The sequence below is a fragment of the Acomys russatus genome, chromosome 11, assembly GCF_903995435.1.
Source record: "Acomys russatus chromosome 11, mAcoRus1.1, whole genome shotgun sequence".
Taxonomy (NCBI): domain Eukaryota; kingdom Metazoa; phylum Chordata; class Mammalia; order Rodentia; family Muridae; genus Acomys; species Acomys russatus.
Genome location: NC_067147.1, coordinates 31737881 through 31758318, shown reverse-complemented (window position 1 = coordinate 31758318; position 20438 = coordinate 31737881). Strand labels below are relative to the sequence as shown.

The window sequence follows — 20438 nt, the reverse complement described above, 5'->3', positions numbered from 1 at the left end:
TCGTAGCTTCTAGCTTCTATTTAATGATTCGGCCTTAACTTCCTGTGGCTGGTGAAGAGGGTCCTGCTCCTTACTTGGCCCTTAGCCAGGAGTCAGTTAAATTCTCAGAGGCAAAGCCCATGGTGGGAGGTCCCCAGTTATGTCCAACTTGAACACCCTAATTTGCCACTGCCACTTGCGGGCCAACCCTCACAGCTTGGCTCTGCTCTCTGGACAAATTCTGGAGCCCTGCCTCAGAAAGTAGGCCGTTTAGAGAAAACAGGTGGCTTCCTGCACCAGCTTCCCAACTGAGCAGCCTCCAAGGGCAGTCGTCAGTGCAGGTGTGTACCTGGGTCCTGAGGGGAACCTAAGTCACAACTGGGCTTCGGATAAATCTGCAGGCTTTTGTCTTTTGAGACAGGATTCCAGTGGCTCTGGCTGACCTTGATCATGGTACATAGCCAAGGATGATGATGATGATGAACCCCTGATCCTCTGGCCCCTACTTCCCAAGTATTGGGGTTAGGTGTGTTCCACCATACTTGGCTTATGTGCTGCTGGTGAAGGAATTCAGGGCGTAGTGCATGCTAGGCCAGAACTCTTAGTTTTAAAAGAATTCTGCATTTACCCTCCCACCCTCCAGGAGGCCCCTTCTCTTCTTTTTTCCAATACTCATGCTGATTGTTGAAAAGTCAGCCCAGCCAGCTGTCATCTCCATCCCAAAGCTTTCTCTGAGCCCACACGGAGCAGATTCCCCCTTCCATCAGACTTCTTAGTCTTACATCCGTGACAGTTGGTCCAGCAGACACTGTCTCTGTACATGACACTCCTGTCCAGTAAAATAAAAATTCCTCCAGGGTCACAGCTCATTTTTTTTTTTTTTTGTCGGACTCCCTAGTGTTTTGTTAAAGGTGTGCACTCAGAAGATACTCAACCTATGTCTGCTAGTCTGTGAAGTTCACGGGGCCAAGAGTGAACTGGGTGGGAAGATGAGCCTGTTCTTAACCATCGTAGGAACGCAGCCCGGAGCTTTAGGAGACATAATCCTAACGGCCTTCATGCAACATCCCCCTTATCCCTGGAAAGAGCCCCGCTATCTCCTATCCTCAGCCTGAGGAACTGGACGAGCCCATCTGACACCAATTTCATGATTACTGTGATAAAAATAGCACCACGAGGAATGTCTGAGTGTCGATGTGGTGATGCTCTTGGCGCCCCACCCTCTTTAGTCATGCCTCATTTCTGCTTCCATTTGTCTTACACACTCCTGAATCTGGTGGAAACTGGCTGGTGGGAGACACACCAAGATCAGCTCAAGTGCACAGGAGACATTTCTGTGGCCCACATCTCTCCAGAGGACCCCAGTGGACCCCAACAAGAGCCACGGAACACCTCTCCTACCTCCCCTCGGTCTTCAGGGTATGCTTAATTATAACATGGCACGCTTCATGCTGTAGCGTTAGCTCCATGGAGCACAGAACACACTGGGGCTTTCTGTAGGGCCTTCAGGTTACCCCCACAGAGGAGGCTTCTGCTCCTCAGGTTTTGTAAGAGAAGCCTGGCCTTTCTCCTCCAGCCCCCACATTCTTTGTAATAAGAACAGTACCCGTAGTATTCTTGAGGCAGTTGAGTCCAGGAGAACTTGTAATCAGCTGGACAGTCTCTGGACTGTCCCTCAGGGGTTTGTAGGAGCAGGAAGGATATAGAGGGCATGTGCTTAGAGAATCTAGAAGGTTCTGCTATGAAACTTGGGGCCATCAGTGTAGCATGGCGACTATGAGTCACTGATGTCCGAAGACTGGAAAACTGAAAAGACATGACCATGCCAGGGCTTGCCACCAGGAAGATGGCACCACTGCTCCCATCCTGGAGAACGCATTCTGGAAAGTGGGTGGTTTGACCGTGGTGACCAAGGCTAGGTGGCTTTCCCTTTTGGGTTTAGGAAACACGGTCTTTCTCGTGTGAACAGCCTTTAAACACACATAGTGAGAATGAGAAGCAGAAGAGACTCTGTATTTGAGAGCTCGCCTTGCTGAGGGGGGCACATATCTATTTATTTCTTCCTTCCAGAGGTGTTTCTTTATCTTTGGCACAGTGCTAGGCATGCAACTGAGATGCGAGATTGGACGGGTAGATTGGAGCTTTTATGGTGAAGTTTAAAGTGCTCAGAGTCTAGCCAGGGGGAAGGAAAAGTGGACAAATAATTGCATTGCAGCTTGCTTTACCGCTGAGAGAGAAGCAGTGAAAGGTGGATGGGTGAGAGGTTGGGGGGGGGCGGCTGTCGAGAGGGTGAAGCATCCTTCTGGATGGTGCAGTATCTGCATGGGGAGAGGGTCCAGGTGCCAGGTGGAAGGGCAGACACAGTGTGGATGAAGGGAGAAACTGAGCAGTGTGGGTGCTGAAGACATTTCTTGTGAATGTTACGGTAAGGAGCTTTCCAACTCAGCTAAGCTTCTCCAGGATGTCTGTTAATAACTCCACCTTTCACTGGGGCTGGGAAGGCATAGGCTTGGTCCAAGCACTGAATAAGCCAGGTGAGGTGTACAGTAACCCTAGTATCTGGGGGTAGAGGTCAGAAGATCAGGAGATCAAGGTTATCTTCAGCTATATATAGAACTCAAGAGCAGCCCGGGCTATATGCTGTGATGGAGATCAATGTATCTGCAATACCTTGGATTCATGACCCTGCTGCAGCCTCCCAACGGCTGAGATTACAGCTGTTCTCGATCACACCCAGCCTGTGACACTACAGGGGTGTGATGCACGTGTCCTGGGTCTTCCCACTACCACCATGCCGTTGGGTAGGTTCACAGCCCGTACCATACTAAGCGCGGATTCAACACTCTGCTCCCTACTACAGATCACCATGTCTTCCAGCCCACTGTTGACTATGGACCCCACCTCCAAGAAGCTTTTGTACAAATACGTCTTGAAAATACCATGATCTCAGGAGGAGTAAAGAGAAAGGCTGCAGCTTGCTGATTGCTAACAGGGTCTGCAGAGCATAGAACTGACCCAGTCCACCCTAGTGTTTTAGAATCAGTCTCTCTTTTCTTTTTTCTTTTCATTTCTTTCCTTTCTTCTTTCTTTCTTTTTGAGAAAGCATGTTTGGCTTTATTCCTTAATAATTAAAAAAAATTAAATAAGGAGAATTCTTTCATATGGAAAGAACTAGTACAATTATATAATTGAAAGGAGAAACAACAGGGACTGACTCGGAGGGAAGGGAGGGTGAATTCACTACTCCGTTTCCCATCTGAGGTAAGCAGTTCCCCAAATCACGTCTAACAAGACACACAGTAAACCTTCAGCATCCTCTGCCCTTTCAAAGATCTGGAGTAAGTGAAAAGACAGAAGGAAAGGCCAAAATAGAAGCAAAAGGAAAGAAAATGACCCTCAAAAAGAAGAAAACCCCCCAAATCCTTTTCTATAAAAGGTATAAGGGTGAAAGCTGAGGACACAGGACCCCTTTCAACAACTGAGGAGCTTTGCACAGAGCCTTCACAGCAACTGCTGCTCTGGGATCCTGACATGCCGAAGATGGTGCCTGGGGATGTTGCGGGTGTGGAGCCGGCAACTGGGAGCTGCAGGTGACATGCACCTGGAAGACCGCCAGCCAGAGCTGTAGGCCTAGTGGAGAGCGCAGATGGGCGACTACTCATCCTGACACTGAGTCACTATGTTCCAAAGGACCTAGCCTATCTTAGGGTCTCTGTTTCCCACTCATCAAAGTTTACAACAGAAGACGTACTTTTGTGCCTTTGTTTGTAAAAGATTCCCAACAGACCCTCTGATCTAGACTTGCATTGCTGGAAATATGGGCAAAATGGAGCTGAAAGGCAACATGCAACCTGGCAAAGGATGAACCCAACGGATGTGTGTCGGGGTGTGGGCTTAGCCAGAGTTCTCTCATGGCCTCAGTGGGCACACACTTGTACCCTGGGCTCTGAGTGTCAATCATTCATGACGTCATCACTCACCACCTGGAAGGTGGCTCCAGAAGACAGGAGAGCAAAGCTGGTTTTAGCATGTTATCTCTAAGTATCTCTAGAAGAAGCCGACTGGCCACGGCTTTGGAAATGAACCAACTTTAGGACCAGTTTCTTACTGAGGCCTGGGGCCTTAGGGGCTCTGACTTGTCATTCTCCCACCCCTCTCCCCATGGGGAATTGTAGGTCATAGGTCCTAACACTAAATCACAGAAAGCATAGATGGCTACAAGAAGCCTCCTGGCTTAGTGAGTCACAGAACCATTTAACTCCTACAGAACTGTCCCCCAAATGCTACCCTGCATTTTCAAGTGGTTAGCTGAAAAATATTTATAAGTCCAGAAGGCAGAGCGCTGATCTGTTTTTTATGGTGATTAAGAGAGCTTAGATAGAAACGGCAGCCGACAAGGATGTTCAAACTGGTCTTGGGGTTTTGAAGGCATCAGATTTTGAAGGCAATCAATTGTTACACACTGGTCCCTACCCCCTTTTTATTTAAATATTCATTTATTTTCATGTCTATGAGTATTTGCTGGCATGCATGTCTGTGTACCACATGCATGCGTGGTGCCCACAGAGGCTAAGAACAAGGCATCAGATACCCTGGAACTGGAATTACAGATGGTTGTGAGCCACCACATGGGTGTTGAGCTGAACCCAAGTTCCCTAGAAGAGCAGCCAGTGCTCTTAACGGCTGAGCCATCTCTCTAGGCCCCTTGCCTCTCTCTGAATGTTCACCTTGTTTTATCATCCTAAAATCAAATCCCTTACTATGCTACAGAATAGAACTCTGAGTGTTTGGAGGCTCTCACAGGGTCCCATGGAAACTGAGTGGAAAGAACACATGAGGACGGTGCAGGTGGGGAACGGCTTCTGTCTTGGGCCCGCTGTCTGCTTTCCTTTAGTCTGGGCATGTGGACCTCAGCTTATTTTCCTGGCTGTTCTCACACAACCTACTACTGCTTAAGCTATTGCTTCAAAATTGACTAAAGCAAAAGGATGGGGGCCTGTGTTCTGCATGCTGAAAAGTGATTTTGTGCACAGAGAGCCAGACATATATTTTCTTTGGGAAGACATGTCTTCACACAGGGCTCCAGAACTCTCTGACTGAAGAAGAGAGGGAAGAAAGTAATACCAAAAGAAAGTTGAGAAGTACAGGATAGAGGGCGGTGGCTTTCAGAGGGAGAGAGGGTTTGGAGCATACAGTTTGGTGCTAGGAAACTTTTGAAATGGTGGGTAACAGAATGTCTCAGATAAACTATATGACTGGACAAGGGTGCCAGGCAACAGGCAGGCATGGTGTATGCCTTTGTATGGCACCCACTATAAGGTTTTAAATTTTTATTTGTATTTTACTTGTATGTGTGTGTGCTTCACCAGTGCCCACAGAGGCCAGGAGAGGGTGCTGAATCCTCTGGAACTTGAGTTACATGTACATGTGAGTTACCATGTAGGCGCTAGGAATCAAACCCAAGTCCTCTGAGAGAGAAGCCGGTTCTCTTAAGAGATGAGCCATTTCTCCAGCCCCGGATACAAGGTTTTTACAGGCAAGAAAAATTCTCAAGAATTGCAAACTGTTTGAAATATAATATGAACATCTTCCTGTAAACAATTAGAAGAGGGCTGAAGAGATGGCTCAGAGGTTAAGAGCACTGCTTGCTCTTCCAAAGAGTTCAATTCCCAGCAACCCACATGGCGGCTCACAACCATCTGTAATGAGATCTGGTACCCTCTTCTGGCCTGCAGTCAGACATGCAGACAGAGCACTGTAAAACATAATAAATCAATCAATCTCTTAAAAAAAAAAAAAAAACAATTAGAAGAAAATTACACCCCTGCGTGTGTGCCTTGGTTAGAAGGAACAGACTTAGGACTGGGAAGGGGGAGGTAGGGGAGGAAGAAAAGAAGTGGGGGAGACTTAGTTAGGTGTTGAAGCAGTGGTGGGGAGAGGAGGAGACAGTATGTCAAGATGAAACATGGAACAAGAAATTCAGGAGGCTTACAAAGATTTAAGGGATGGTTAGTCATTCAACAATCTCAAAAATTGTGCCATCGACAAGGATGTCCTCAGGGTCATAGAGAGGGAATGAGGCCCCGACCAGAGACTCTGGGAAAGGGCAAATCAACAGCTTAATCAAGATGGCGAGTAAAGTAGCCACTGATGCTGCCCTGGATAGCGGAGGGCTGAGATCTCAGTGGCAGGGACTGGTCCTGCGGAGATGGCTGACTGGTAAAGTGCTGTGTGAACATGAGTTGGGATGCCTAGCCCCTAGATAAAAGCCAGGAGTAGTAGGGTGTTGACTGTTACTCCAGAACTTGAGAAGCGAAGGCAGGCAGGTCCCTGGACTTCACTGGCTAGCTAGCCTAGCCAAATTTATGAGCTCCAGTTCAGTGAGAGACCCTGCCTCAAATACTAAGTTGGAGAATGACTGGAAAAGATACTCCAGATTGACCTCTGGTCTTTATACACTTACACATAGATGCACACACAGATGGCCACGCCTATGTGGACATGTGCATACACCACACACACACACACACACACACACACACACACACACACACACACACACGATTGTCTCTCAGGAAGATCAGCAGGGGTATCTAAGACACCAGCTTACCTTCCTCCCCTGCTATAGGGAGGGTTTAGCAAGGAGGAATGTTTTGGAGGCACTTGAAAGGGACAAAGGCTCTGCCTCAGCCTGGTGCTTCTCTTCCTCACACCCATGGAAGACATTGCTAACCACTTAGTGTTCTCTGCCAGGGAAACTAATTATAGTGTCGCCACTTTTGGCAAGCGCTTTGGGCAGGCTTTGTGGCAGTCATCTCCACCTCAAACGCTCGTCCTTCAAGAGGTGGCTTCCAGATTATAAGCCAATTATGTGACAAGTGGCATTTAGTATGCTTTGTCCGCCCCCCTTCATCATCTCTGTGCATGTTGGTTTGTCACTTTAGGAGCTGGCATAAGGATCGTCCCTGCCACTCCCTTGTCCCCCACAGTGGTATCCTTGCTTTCGATTGTGAGTGGATAAGTGAGGAGTCCTATCTCCACATTCTCTGCCACCAGGGTAACAGAGGTCACCATAGGAAGAGGTGTCATCGGCCATGGTTCTGTTTGCTTGAAAGGGCCATGAGTAGCCCAGCTACAATTTAAGGGGTTGTTGGGTGGGTCCAGTGGGATGTGGAATCTGAGGATGAGGGGAAGAAAAAAAAAAAAGACAACAAAAAACCACTTAGCCACAGCCAAAGTGACTGCAGATGTCAAGAGCATAGGATAGATCTTTGGCAAGGTCAAGAATGAAGCTCATTTAACTAACTTCCTACTTTTGACCGACGACAACTTCTTGAATAGGCTAGTGGCCTATTTCAGGGGTGAAAGGTTTGCATTCAAACTTCTGCTCTTACCTGGGCTAAGGTTCTCAGATGAGGACCAGCCTTGGCGTTTCCTAGGTTGCCACATGAGAGGCAACAGAGGACAGCCTGCAATTAGAAGGTCCTCAGTGCTGGCTTGGGCTAGGCTGCAGCACAGCAAACTTGGCAAGGGCTTCTGGGAGGGGAGCAAAAGGAAAATGTGAAGTGGAAAGCCACATAAACCTTAGGAGACCCACCCAACGGTGGCACCACATTTAAATAAATCAAATGGGTTCCTGACTCCCAGAGCCAGAAGTCACACATGCCATGGGCCCAGCGGTGCAGAGCTGGTGGGCTGGGTGAGATCAAGGGGACAGCATGCTAAAGGCGAGTTGTGTTTTCCTTTTGCCTTAGTAACTGCCTGAATCATCCTCCTGCTCCTGTGGCTCAGTCTCCCACTTTCCCTACCGGGAGCAAAGAAAGTCTCAGCATGATAAGCAAGTAGGCACTGAGAGCCAGTAGGAAGAGAAGCTTCTAGAAGGCATCATGAAGATCCCTAAACAGGGGTCCTAAAGGCCAACCACGGAAAACACTAATTTTCTCAGCTGAGCCCTCTATGGTTTTTATGTCATAAATATTCTCATCCAAGACAATGAAGCCATGTGTGCTGTCTGGAAACAGACGTGGGCACAGAACCTGGAAAGCAGCCTGGGTCCCGCTGGCATTTCTGGGTTTTGGAGCTAAATCAGCAAGCCAGGGGAAGCTGCTGGTGCTCCCACTGCCAGCCTGGAAGAAGCTGCTTGTGCTCCCACTGCCAGCCTGGAGCTCTCAAATGCTTCTGATCATCTTTAGTTCACTAACTCGAAGGGTCTGAAGGGGCCTTGGTGTCCAGTTCCATGACAGGATTTGGGTGGCAGGGCCTGGATGCCCTGACTCTGTAAGGGAAAGGATGGGTAGCCGATAGGGCATCTGACCAGAAAGCCTGCCTTCCTCTTCAGCTCCTGCATCTCTCAACTGGGAGGTTTCAGTCTGAGATGTCCTGGGTTACTTCGACAGATAACAAGACCCCAGTGTCACATGGGGAGCAGAGTCCTTTCATCACCCTGTGCTTGAGGCAGTGGCTGAAGTATCATAGATGAGGCCTGCCATCTGAGAACGAGGCAAGCACCCCGACACCTGCGTTGACAATGTGGTATATTCCAGTCCTTATCCACATACATGTTTTGAAAGAAAAATGAAAGATGCCTCCTGTAGCTAAGTAGCTACCCACCCCAAAAGAGCAGTTGTACCCTCCCCCAATGCAGCTTTCCCTAAATGTGTATGCATTCAATGCAAAATTGCTGCCTCCGTAGCTCAGAAGATGTAGTGAGCCAATTAAAAATGTAATATGTCTTTGCTCATCATTTGGGAGGAAAAGTGGGGATAATTATATGTGTGTGTGTGTGTGTGAGAGAGAGAGAGAGAGAGGAGAGCGGGGATGGAGGGGAGGGAGGGATTGAGAGAGGAGAGAGTAGAGATAGATGAGAGAGAGAGAGAGAGAGAGAGAGAGAATTGATGTAATCTTCAGAGCTCTGCTGGTGGGAACTAGGCTTTCTAGAACATCCTGTGTTAGAGGATCTACCTCGGTGTTGTCATTTAATTCTCCTGGTGGCCTGCTAACCATGTATTATTGGGCCCATTTTAGAGGTTAGGTAATTGAAGATGAAAGAGACCGAAAGTTAAGTCTGAATCAACTGCGACTGAGTGGTTAATAATACATACTGTGCTCCTATGTCTGGCTGCACAACCCTCCTTCTTACCTTCTCCACAGAAAGGGAACTTTACCGAAGTACAGGCAACCAGAGTACATATATTTGAGGTATACAAATTGGTGTGTGGATTTATGGATATGCTGTGAGGTGACGAGAAGATGTAAGAAGAGTTAACAGAAGTCCGACAGTGTCGGCATGCGTAATGCTTGAGCTGTGCTTCTGTGAGTCTTGTGTGTACACCATAGGGCTGTTAACTGGTTAGTCCTTTTAACAATAGGACCCAGTGCTATACATCGGAGCCCCAGGGTTTCCTCGTCTTGTGGCTGAAAGTCTGTGCTCTTTGCCCAACATCTTCTCATTCCCTTCAGTGCAAATGCCACCTCAAATGACTGGGTACCTTCTGGGTGATGTATTTTCACAACTCTCTCGCCTCTCGACTCCCTCTTCTCCAGTTCACGTGCCCTCAAGTCATATGTCTCCGAGCTCACTGCCTGGGGTACTGTAGACACTGCAAACAAGCTCTGTTGACTGAAGAGGTGAGCAGAGGCAGGACTCTCTGGTGAAAGTGGGGTTTCCCCCTGTAAATGGCGCTGTTAAACTGTATGTAGAGCCCTCATGCAGTTTTCTTCTGCCTATACATCTTAGAATATACAATCAGCTATGAACCATTTGTTTAAAAGTCTGACAGGATGGATGGGTGAATGTGGAAACACTTTGAAAATGAAAGAGTAAGAGTTATAATTATCATCGTGAGTGACAGTGAGTCATCAGGAAGGCCACCCTCTGCAAGCTGTGTAGAGTACAAGGACCATTTTAACATGTTAGGATGCTGCAGAGGCATGAGGGAATACGGTTGTATAGGGAGAGTGAGTGGCTTTAACACCCAGGCTGGCTCCACGGCCTCCGTGTTCTTGGCTTCCCTACTGCAGCAACCCCACTCATTCCACAGCAACCACCTTGTCTCACTGAGAAGCTCCATGCTTTAGGCACGGCCTTCCTCATCCCATCTCCCCACCACAGTGCCTCCGGCTAGGCTCTTATGAACACCCCCCACGTAGGCTTTCCTTCTGGTAACAATGGAACTAGCGCCCAGTATTTCATCAAAGGCCAATCTTTCCTTTGTCCAGGCTGTGGTACTCAAATGCCTCCCTGGGCCTTTCTCCTTCCAGTGTTCTTCCTCTCTAGCCTATGCAGTTCTCCTCATTGTTTGGATCGCTCTCATCAGCATATTTAAAATGTCCTGGTGAATGGCTTATGGGCAGATGCTGATATGTATAACCTTGTAGGCACAGAGAAAATGGAAGGTTAGAGTAGAGCGCCCTTTTTCATAAACCCTGACTCTACCACCAAAGTAGCTGGAAAGATGGCCACTTACAGTGGGAAGCTCAGACTACTCACTGCACAGAGAGGGATGGGCAGGGTGGGAGAGCGCTATCTTTAGGGGAACATATTCCCACAGTGTTCTCTCTTCACCCCACTTCTCATCCAGTTCTTTTTCTACCTTTCTGATCCTTTTCACACATCAAAGAAATGCCTAAGCCAGCTTTCCTGCACTCACCCTCTCAATATCCTTCCATCTCTTTCTTTCAACGGTGTGGCAAACTGCTCATCTGTTCCACGGAAACATCTTTCCAGATCCACAAGGACCTCAGCATTCCAAAGCCAGCAGTGAGATTTCTGTTCTTATTATCAGAGCTCTTAGCGAACAGCAGAGTGATGCAGCCGGGAAGTGTGTGGGACGTCCTCTTCAGTCAGCCATACACGGTGGGAACCAGTGTTACTTCCTGGCTTAGGCACTGTGACAGTTAGCCTTTCACTACCAACTTGCCTCAGCCTAGAATCTCCTGAGAAGACAGCTTCAGTTGAAGAATTGTCTATGTATATCAGGTTGGCCTGTGGGCGTGTCTGTGAAGGATCGACTTGATTTTTGATGGCCCCAGCCCACTGTGGGTGACACCATTCCCTAGACTGGGCCTGGAACAGCATAAGAGTGAAGAAAGCTAGCTGAGAGCCAATTATTAGGCAACATGGGTACATTTGTCTCTATTTGCTTCTTAACTGAGGATGTAGTGTGGCCAGCTAGCATAAACTCCTGCCACCCTGACTTCCCTGTAAATATGGACTGGCCATTTGTAACCCTTTGCTCCCTTAAGTTGCTTTTGGTCACAACAACCGCAATGAAAGCACAGACATATCAAATCTGATTTGGTATGATGTGATTCTCATGCCTTCTTCTTTCTGTGGAGAAAAGTAATGGTAGTAGAGATGTGGTCTTGATTTACTGTGAGAGAGTAACTTAGTTTATCTGGACTAATGTGTGTCATTTGACCCAGCTGACCAGTTCCGGCTGCCTGAAGCATGTCACATGTCTGTTGTCCTATGTCCCCCTCCCGCAGCCCTCTCTGTAGCACCACCTTCCTGGCTTCTCTTTTGAGTGCCCAGAGACTCCTCCCTGGACACACTTCTCTTTCAACAAACAATGCCATTTGGTCCCAATATTTAGATCTTCAGTTCTTTTCCATCCTTTGAGGGGCAGATTGGTACATGTAGGTGCCCTTCGGGAATCTGCACATGGCATTTGCACCTCCTCAATAGACAGAAGGAAGGGGTGGTCTCTCCCAAATTTCTGACAAGCTCGCTGGAAGGTAAGTGATGACGTGCTCACTCTACTACCCTTCAGAGCTCAGAAATGAGTGCAGCGCATGCAATACTCAGGAGCCAAGATGCCAGACTCCAGAGGCTTTGGCTTCATAATGCCACAAAAATATGCCGATGGCATTTTTTTTCCGAGACAAGGTTTCTCTGTGTAGCCTTGGTTGTCCTGGACTCACTTTGTAGAGCAGGCTGGCCTCAAAGTCACAGAGAACCACTTGCCTCTGTCTCCCTGAGTGCTGGGATTACAGATGTGCAACACCCCACCTGGTTTTTTTTTGTTGTTGTTGTTGTTTTTGTTTTTTTAATTATTAAGCTATAAATAGCCCATTGCAGAAAAGTTGGAAAATACAGAATGATATAAAGAAGCTAGGGAAAAAAACCACAACAGAACCCCAAACCACTTAGTTGTTGCATTTTTCCTTCTAGTTCTTGCTGTCCTCTATTTTATTACATAGTTAAGATAACACACACATAATTCCTTAGCTTGTTTATTTTATCTAATATTATCTCATAACCCCTTTTTGTGATGCAGCAAGATCTTTAAAAATCTTATTTTCATAGCTATATAATATGTCTCCCTCCATGTCTAATGTCAGACATTTGCATTGCTTTGTATACATGGTTTGCACATATCACTGCAAGGATTATGTTGCTACACAACTGCCCATCCACATCTAACCAGTTGTTTCAACAAGTACTTAGAGCGGCCCCATACAATGCTTACGGTTTGTGAAGTTGGGAGGACGGTGGTGAATGAAATGCTTATCTACAGCAGAGGCTGAGCACTCTACTGGGGACAACAGACAGCAGAAGAGAAGCATCTGTGAGGCAGGGACCAGGAAGACAAGAGCAGTGAGGGAGGCTGTGCTACTGAGGGCAGGTCAGAGGATTGGTCTCCAAGGGGCTTCTCTGCAGAGGCATTCTGGGTATTTTAGTAGGCTCCTCAGAGGGAGTGTGGAATTGAATTTCTTCTTGCTTTCTAGGCAACCAGTTGAGCCCGAAGACATTTATGCAGGATCTTGAATTAGACTCCTCTAATCCCTGACTTTCATGTGAGAAGTGGAAATGAGTGGGCCTGCAAACATGAGTCTGTGTGCAGGTGTGTGATTGTGTAAATGCGTGTGTGTGCATGTCTGTGTGCATGTCTGTAATTGCGTAAATGTGTGTCTAAGTGCACGGGCAGGGTGGAGGAGGACAGAGGAGTGTCTGTGGGAAATGGATTCCTGGAGCTAAGGAGCAAGCCAAAGTCCCTGAAAGATTAGGTATGGTGGCATGGAACAGAACTCAAAGGGTTTGGGATGGTGTTCTGGGAATCTTTCTGTGTCTGACATTTACAGGTGCTCAACACCATACACCCATGAAAGGAAGCACCTGTGCAGAATGGGTGGAAATGGGAATGTGTGGCAGGAGAAAGGGCTTGAGATGACTGTTCACAGGGGGCTCAGGGTCTGTGGATCAGACACCAAGGGGAAAGCCCCTGCAGCCAAGGATCTGGAAGAGCTTATGTGATTTCTTCATTCATCTGGGTTGTTATGTGCATAAGAATTAATAGCTGGATTAAAGAAGCAACCTAAGCATCCATTGGCAGAGGGATGAATAAAGAAAGAAAGTGTGGTTTTTATATATACAAGGGAGTTTTTCCAGTTTCAAAGAAAACAAAGTTGTGTCATGTGCAGGAAAACGGACACAACCGAGATGACCATAGTGAACCCAGTCAGGCTTATACAGGGCTCCTAGATTTTCTAAAGGTATATAAAATCATGTTTGTATGTGTCATGAAAGTAGAGCCAATGGGGACAAAAGTGACTGGGCAGGGGAAGCGGGGAGAAAGGAGGGTTGTGGACCTTCGGTGAATATGCTCCAGGGGCAATGTAGACTGTATGCTAATATCCTTATGGAACACAGACCATGTAATGCACACACACACACACACACACACACACACACACACACACACACACACATACACACAGAATAAAACACATAGTCATGAAGGAAAAAAGGAGGAAAGAAAAAGTGGAAGGGAGGAAGGGGGAAGAGAGGACAGAAGAAGAAAGAGAGGAAGGGAAGGGGGGGGAAGAGAGGGAAAAAGCAATCCTCTTCTCTTCAAGCCAGAAGCTGAGCAGGATTGTGGAAGACAATGCCGAGGGGAAGGGTGAGGGTGTGGATGGGGGAGGGGGAAGGAAAGGGGGGTGACTCATCTTTCCTCAGTGCCACGTGGCAGGAAGAGGAAGGAAAGATGGGAGGAGTTAAGTAGCATAATGAAGAAGTATCTAGAGTGGTGCCAGACTGACATCTTCTGTAGTAGAAAATGTCCACTGGTGAACGCTCTAGGGCGGAGTAGCTGGGAGCTGGTGCAGCCCATTAGGGGGACTACCCCCTGTGCCTGGTCCGGAAGCTGCCTCTCACTTCACTGGGCTCTCTTAATGAGCTCTGGGGGTGCACTGGGCAATAACTGGCTCTCAGAGTATAAAGAACTTGGAGGGAGCAGACTGAAAGCCCCTCTGGCTGGACCTCCTCCTGTTAACAGACAACCAGCCTTTGAAGTTGTAATTACGAGTCATGGGGTTCCTAGCCTGGTTGCAAAAAGTGACTCATTTTAACTAAATTGTTAGTGTTTGTCCTGTTACAAAATGCTATGATCAACTATTCTGTGTTAAAGGGGTGAGGGCGGGGGTAGGGTGGGGGGAGAAACACTTTTATTAAAAAGAGCAAGGCGAGTAGAAAGCGAGCAGCCTGTGCTATGCTTTCCAGACGTGTGGAGTGGAGGAAAGTCAAAGCTTAGGCCCGTGGCAGCCAAGCAACAAAATAAACAGCGAAAAATGGCACGGAAGGCACAGGACCAGGAAAATTCATCTGGGAATGGATGGAAGAGAGCACTCATTACAGCCAAAGGCAGAAGATTACTATGAAGGATGGTTCTTAGATGCACCCCTCCCCTCCCCTCTCCTCATCCTGTGCACTTGGATCCACTGGAATTGAGGCCAAATAAGAGACAATTTTCTTTAGGTTGACTTGACTCACAACTTTGTTCAAGAGCCAGTGAGGGGAGATGCCACTGAATGTGCCCAGGGCTAATTACTCAGACAGATGGAGTGACAGACAGGGCAGTCATGTGAATTAGTGTGATCTGGTGACAGGGGTCTGTGCAGGGAGGAGAAAGATAAAGCCTCTGTCATCCAGCCTGCTCCTGGGGGCACATGAAACACCAATAGTCTTTGCGTAAGGAAACAATGACGTGGTCATTACGCCCTGTCAGTTGTAAATTATCTGAAAAAGATGATTCTTAGTCTCAGACGCCTCCTGCGCAGTTAACACTGTCCAGGGCCACGGTGAGGAGAAGCAGGCCCAGAGCAGACACTGGGCTATACAGTACATAGTTTATGAAAGAACAGTATGAGGGTTCCCACTAACCCTTTTACACGACAGCCTGTACATCTGCACCACTGAAGAGGGCCCCCAAGCTACTCAGAACCTTGGCTCTGCATGAAATGGCCTGATTTCCAAACTGCTTTCCACTGAAAACTGTCTTATTTCTTGAACCCATGATTTCTTGACAATCCATGCAAAGAATCACGCTTTCTCTGCCTCACTCTCTCTCTCTCTCTCTCTCTCTCTCTCTCTCTCTCTCTCTCTCTCTCTCTCTCTGTGTGTGTGTGTGTGTGTATGTGTGTGTGAAATACACATGTATGTTGAAGTCAGAAGCAGACACCAGGTATCTTCCTTAATTGCCCTTCAATTTATGTTTCAAGACAGGTCTCTCACTGAACCTGCAACTAGCCAACTTGGCCAGAGTGGCTGCCCAGCAAGGGCCCCATACCTTCCTGCCTTGCCTTCTCAGTACCACAGGAGTGCAGTGCCATGCTAGGATCAGAAAACATTTTTTGTATGTTTCCTAAATCCCTTACATAAGATTCACTCACCGGTCTCCTCTGTCTTGTACTAATCCCTGTAGTTGATAACTAATAAGTAGAAGCAATTGAAATAAGGTCAGACTCTAACAGTCACCAATTGCCCCTAGCAGGCTGGCTCAGTGGCCTTACACATGATTGTGGTTTGGGCCTCTCTGTATGTATTGTTTGAATATTCCTTGATCATTAACATGATCTTTTCTGGTATTCTGCCATATTTCAGCCTGTATTCTCCTTTTGTATGTTTTGGTCAAGTGTTAGCCTCTTACATACTGACTCCTACACCCCCACCTGCCCACCCCATGCCACCCACCTAAGGAATTCGACTCACAAATGAGGAGGAGCGTGGGAACATGGAGAAAGGGTTGCATGGTATAGAACAGACAGTATTGACAGAGCATGATGCTCAGCCACTTAAGGGTGGAGACATCCTAACTCTGTTGTTACAAGAATAAAAATTAAACTTTAAGCTAGGTTTCTTTTTATTTTAAGGAAGTCATTAGTTCAACTAAAGTAAATAAAAAGTACAAAACTATTTGATCAGATATTTTGGATATAAAGACTCAGAAAGAAAGAAAATAAAAGGAGATGCTGCAGTGGCACCATACAGCAGGCAGATCTCTGTGAGTCCCAGGTCAGCCGGGGCTACACACATATGAATAAAATAAACAAATAAAAAAGAAAGAGAGCAGAGATTTATTTGAGAAAAAATCATTCAAAACATTGTCTAGACTTCTAAAGAGATGGTAAATATAAAGGAAAAACTGGGAAACAAAAGAGAGAAGAAAGAGAAACTGGGACACAAAAGAGAAGAGCAGAGCAGAGACGGGTAGGGAGAGACTGAGAATACAGGGAGTGTGTGTGTGTGGGGGGGGGGAGGGGGTGACAGCACAGGAGATCATAGCTCTGCATTACCCAGAAACAACAGATATGTGAATGGTAATATGTAAGCACACAATAAATTTTGGTTATGAAAATATAAACCGAGTCACCCTCTAGACCTTAAGGACATCAGAGAAAAAAAGATCTTAAAGGGAGTCAGGAGAAACGCCCTTTTGTGGGGTAATTGAAGGGTGATAGTTACGGTGCTGACATAGTCCCCAAACAATGGAAAGAGCGACTACATAACAGCAGCGTTACATATTGAGAGAAAAGATCAATCAACCTAGAATTCTATACCCAGCTCAAAGTTCCTCAAATGTGGACAGAGAGACACTTACTTCTCCTCTGCATCTCTAGAAAACGTCCAAGTCCTATGCTCAATCCCAGGCAATTTTTGCTCCAGCTACACAAAAATATTTCACAGGATCCATTGCACCGTGGCTTTCCATGCCTCAGTGGCACTTCCGTGCCTCTCAGCTCTGAACAAACCTTCTTGAATGCCGGGATCCGATTCATCCTTACAACTTCATGTCACTCACTGTCTCTTCTGGGAAATGTTTCAGGACTCCTACTTAGAATTATGAACTTCATGCTTGCATTCACTCACGTTTATTTCTACACACAACTGATGCTTGCTATGTGATAACAAGTAGGCAAGTATGCATAACTATACTAAACGGCTCTCAACAGAGTTTTGGAAAAAAAAAATCAGTCTTCAGTTATGATTTTCTTAAAGCCCAGATAGACCATGTTTGATGTCCAATTTAGTAACAAGAGAAGTCTCTCTTCAATAGAAAGCCACAGTGGGGGTTTAATGAGCACTGTTCTGCACCAGTTAATAGGTGAGGAAAGAGGATGTGCTCTTTGCCAGCAGATGGCAAATGCAATAAGGATGAGGCAGGAGCAACTGACAGGCTAAGCTGCAGTTCACGGACAATTCTCTTCACCTTTGCCTTCTGCTCACTCATACCAATTGTGTAATACAATTATAATTCAGTCTGTGCCTATAATACTAGGCTTCCTAGTGCGTTCATTAAAGCAGATAGGTGGAACCTGGGTAGATGGCTCGGCAGTTAAGAACACATACTGCTCTTGTAGAGAACATGAGTTTGGTTCCTAGCACCCAGCACTCACAGCTCACAATTGCCTGTAACTCCAGTTCCAAGAAATCTAGCACCCTCTTCTGGCCTCCACAGGAAGGTGCACTCACATGCACATGCTCCCACTGACATAATAAGAAATGAAGATTAATTTCTTAAAACCCATAGGTGAGATTAGTTTTAGCAACATATTTTATATAACCCAATTTAGGTTATATAGTAGCAAGTTAACATGTAATCAATATTGATAAAATTACCTAAATACTTTTACTGATTTTTAAATATTAAATCTTTGAACTCCTTTACATTGTTCAAACTTACAGCACATCCCACTTTAGATACCAAACTAATCCTAGGAATTTTTGATATATATTTGTGTTTTATAAAATTTCCAATTGTAAGATGTAAATATATGTTCAGGGTTTTAATATTCAAATCAAGTAACAAAAACTACTGGCCTGTAATATTTGTATCCACATGGACAAAACTGGCCAATTTTATGTTCATGTGTCAGATGACAAACAAAAAATGCCCTTTTATACATAGGCTGCAATCTGACAATAATACGTCACAGTATACTTAAAGTGGTATGCTTTCTGTCCTATATAAAACAATGACATATCTACTGGCCCATTTTTATATTTAAAACAATTTAATTGAGTTAAAGTAACAGTAGAACTTGGAGCCCGTGTTAATTTAGGGTTACTATCACTGTGATGAAACATCATGACCAAAAGCAACTTTGGAAAGAAAGTTATTTGGCTTACACTTCCACACTGTACTCTGTCACTGAAGGAAGTCAGAACAAGAACTCAAGCAGGGCAGGAACCTGAGACAGAGGCCATGGTGGGGTGCTACTTACTGGCTTGCTCATCCTGCTTTTTTATAGAACCCAGGACCACCAGCCTAGGGATGGCGCCACCCACAATGGGTTGTGTCCTCCCCCACCAATCACTAAATAAGAAAATGTCCCATAGTAGGATCTTTTGTAAGCATTTTACCCATGGAGGTTCCCTCCTTTCCATTAGCTCCAGTTTGTGTCAAGCTGAAAACTAGCCAGCACAGAACCTCAGCTGCATTAGCCACATTATAAGTACTGAACAGTGGAATGTTTCCACTATGGCGTTTTGTGTGCTTCTCATTTCACATTCCTCACCGAGGCCACTCGTTGTTTACTGTGTTAAAGAAAAGTTCCCAACCTTGGGCACTGTCAGGCACGCCAGCCTGCACCTATCTTGAGCCTCTGCTGGTGATCCCTGTCTTAGCCAAATAAATTGGCTCACTCCTTCCAGCATCTGACTTTCTTCTCAGTCATCATTTATCTTCCCCCCTCCTACGGATTCATGTCTCTGTTAAATCACTGATGTCCTTAAAAATCAACCTCAGGTGATTTCAGAAACCTTTCATAGACGTTGTCCTCAGTCTTACATGGCTTGTCTATTTGGCATTCATATTTATGGCTTTGGCAACAGCTTGTAGCCAACTGTATGCCTCTAGCAGACGCATCATATGTTTGAGCATGTGAGTGGCCATTACGAGGGCATGCAGAGCCAGAGGACCAGAGCTAGCCTCTGACCCCATCACATTATGAAATGCTTGGCTCTAGAAGGGAGACATGGCTGTTCTACTTAGCAGAGGGTTTGGGTTAAGGAGCTAGTCTATTAGGAGCCATTGGCATTTCCATCCTATGTGAGGACATACTTATTTTGACTGCTGGAGATCTGCACGACCAGGGAGCTTGGTGAATGTGACAGGTGTTCCCTGTAAGCCTTTTGGGGGAAAAACGATCTTAATTAAATCCAGTAGCTGCTTTTGGTTAGCTAGCGCACTTGGCATAGACCTGTGTGCTACCTCAAGAGTCCCAGTGAAACGCAATAACTTCAAATGCTCCTTTACTTCACATGGCCTGGGGAAATCATGAGCACCTGCTTAAATGTGTTGACACAGTCCACAGCAGCTCTATGCCTCCTTTTCTCAGCCTACTAGGGCTAGTACTTGCCAGTTCGCCTCAACATAGCCTGTATGCCAGTGATGGAGGTGGCCCGGCCAGTTGGAGATGTGGACAAGGACAACTAGGTAGAAGAGGGTACATCTTAACAATTCCCCCAGGAACCACTGGTCACCTGATCATTGCAACTTGCTGAGCTCAGTGCAGATATACATCTATGATAGATTAAAGGTCTTTAGAATAGAGTTTTTCTTTCAGTTAATGAAAAAGAACCCTGTTTGCACAGTGCTTGGCTGAATACACAGTCCTGTACCGGCTGGGCAAATGCTTTGCCTCTGAGCTGTGTCCTCAGCTGCTGTTTGGACTGACCATTTTACTGTTGTGAATACACACTTGGGGGTCACTGAAGGCTATGGCAAAGAAAGTGAGTCAGGCTTTCCCGGTAGCCACTTTTACAAGGCTTTATAGCCTCAGCAGATGACAGTCCGTCTTTCAGTACCAGGCATGAATGTCATACTGTAGGGGCATGAATAAGCCATAAAGAAGACACCTCCATTTCCTGGTGGCTAGCATCATTGAAGTTATGGGCGTGGGGGCAGGGGAAGTCAAGCAACAAGGACAAATGTGTGTCATAGTAAAGTAAGACTCTTGGAGAGCTGCTCTCTTAAAAAACCTCAAGGCAATGATGCCGTTGTCAAAGGCAACACAGGTAACGGTGAAGCAATTGCTGGGTGTGAGACTTCCACATAGCCCTAGAGATCACCATCTTCATCTCTCCGCCCAGCAACAGTGAAGGCTCATTACGGGCAAACTAGTTCCTCTGGTCAAAAGGAAGAAATCATTAACCTGGGTGGGTGAAAGAGTAGCTCACC

General features: G+C 46.3%; 1 protein-coding gene across 1 annotated transcript in view; it reads right to left on the bottom strand.

Annotated features, from left to right (window-relative positions):
• The window catches only part of Kif6 (kinesin family member 6), a 275255-nt gene that overhangs the window by 70326 nt on the left and 184491 nt on the right, over positions 1-20438 (bottom strand).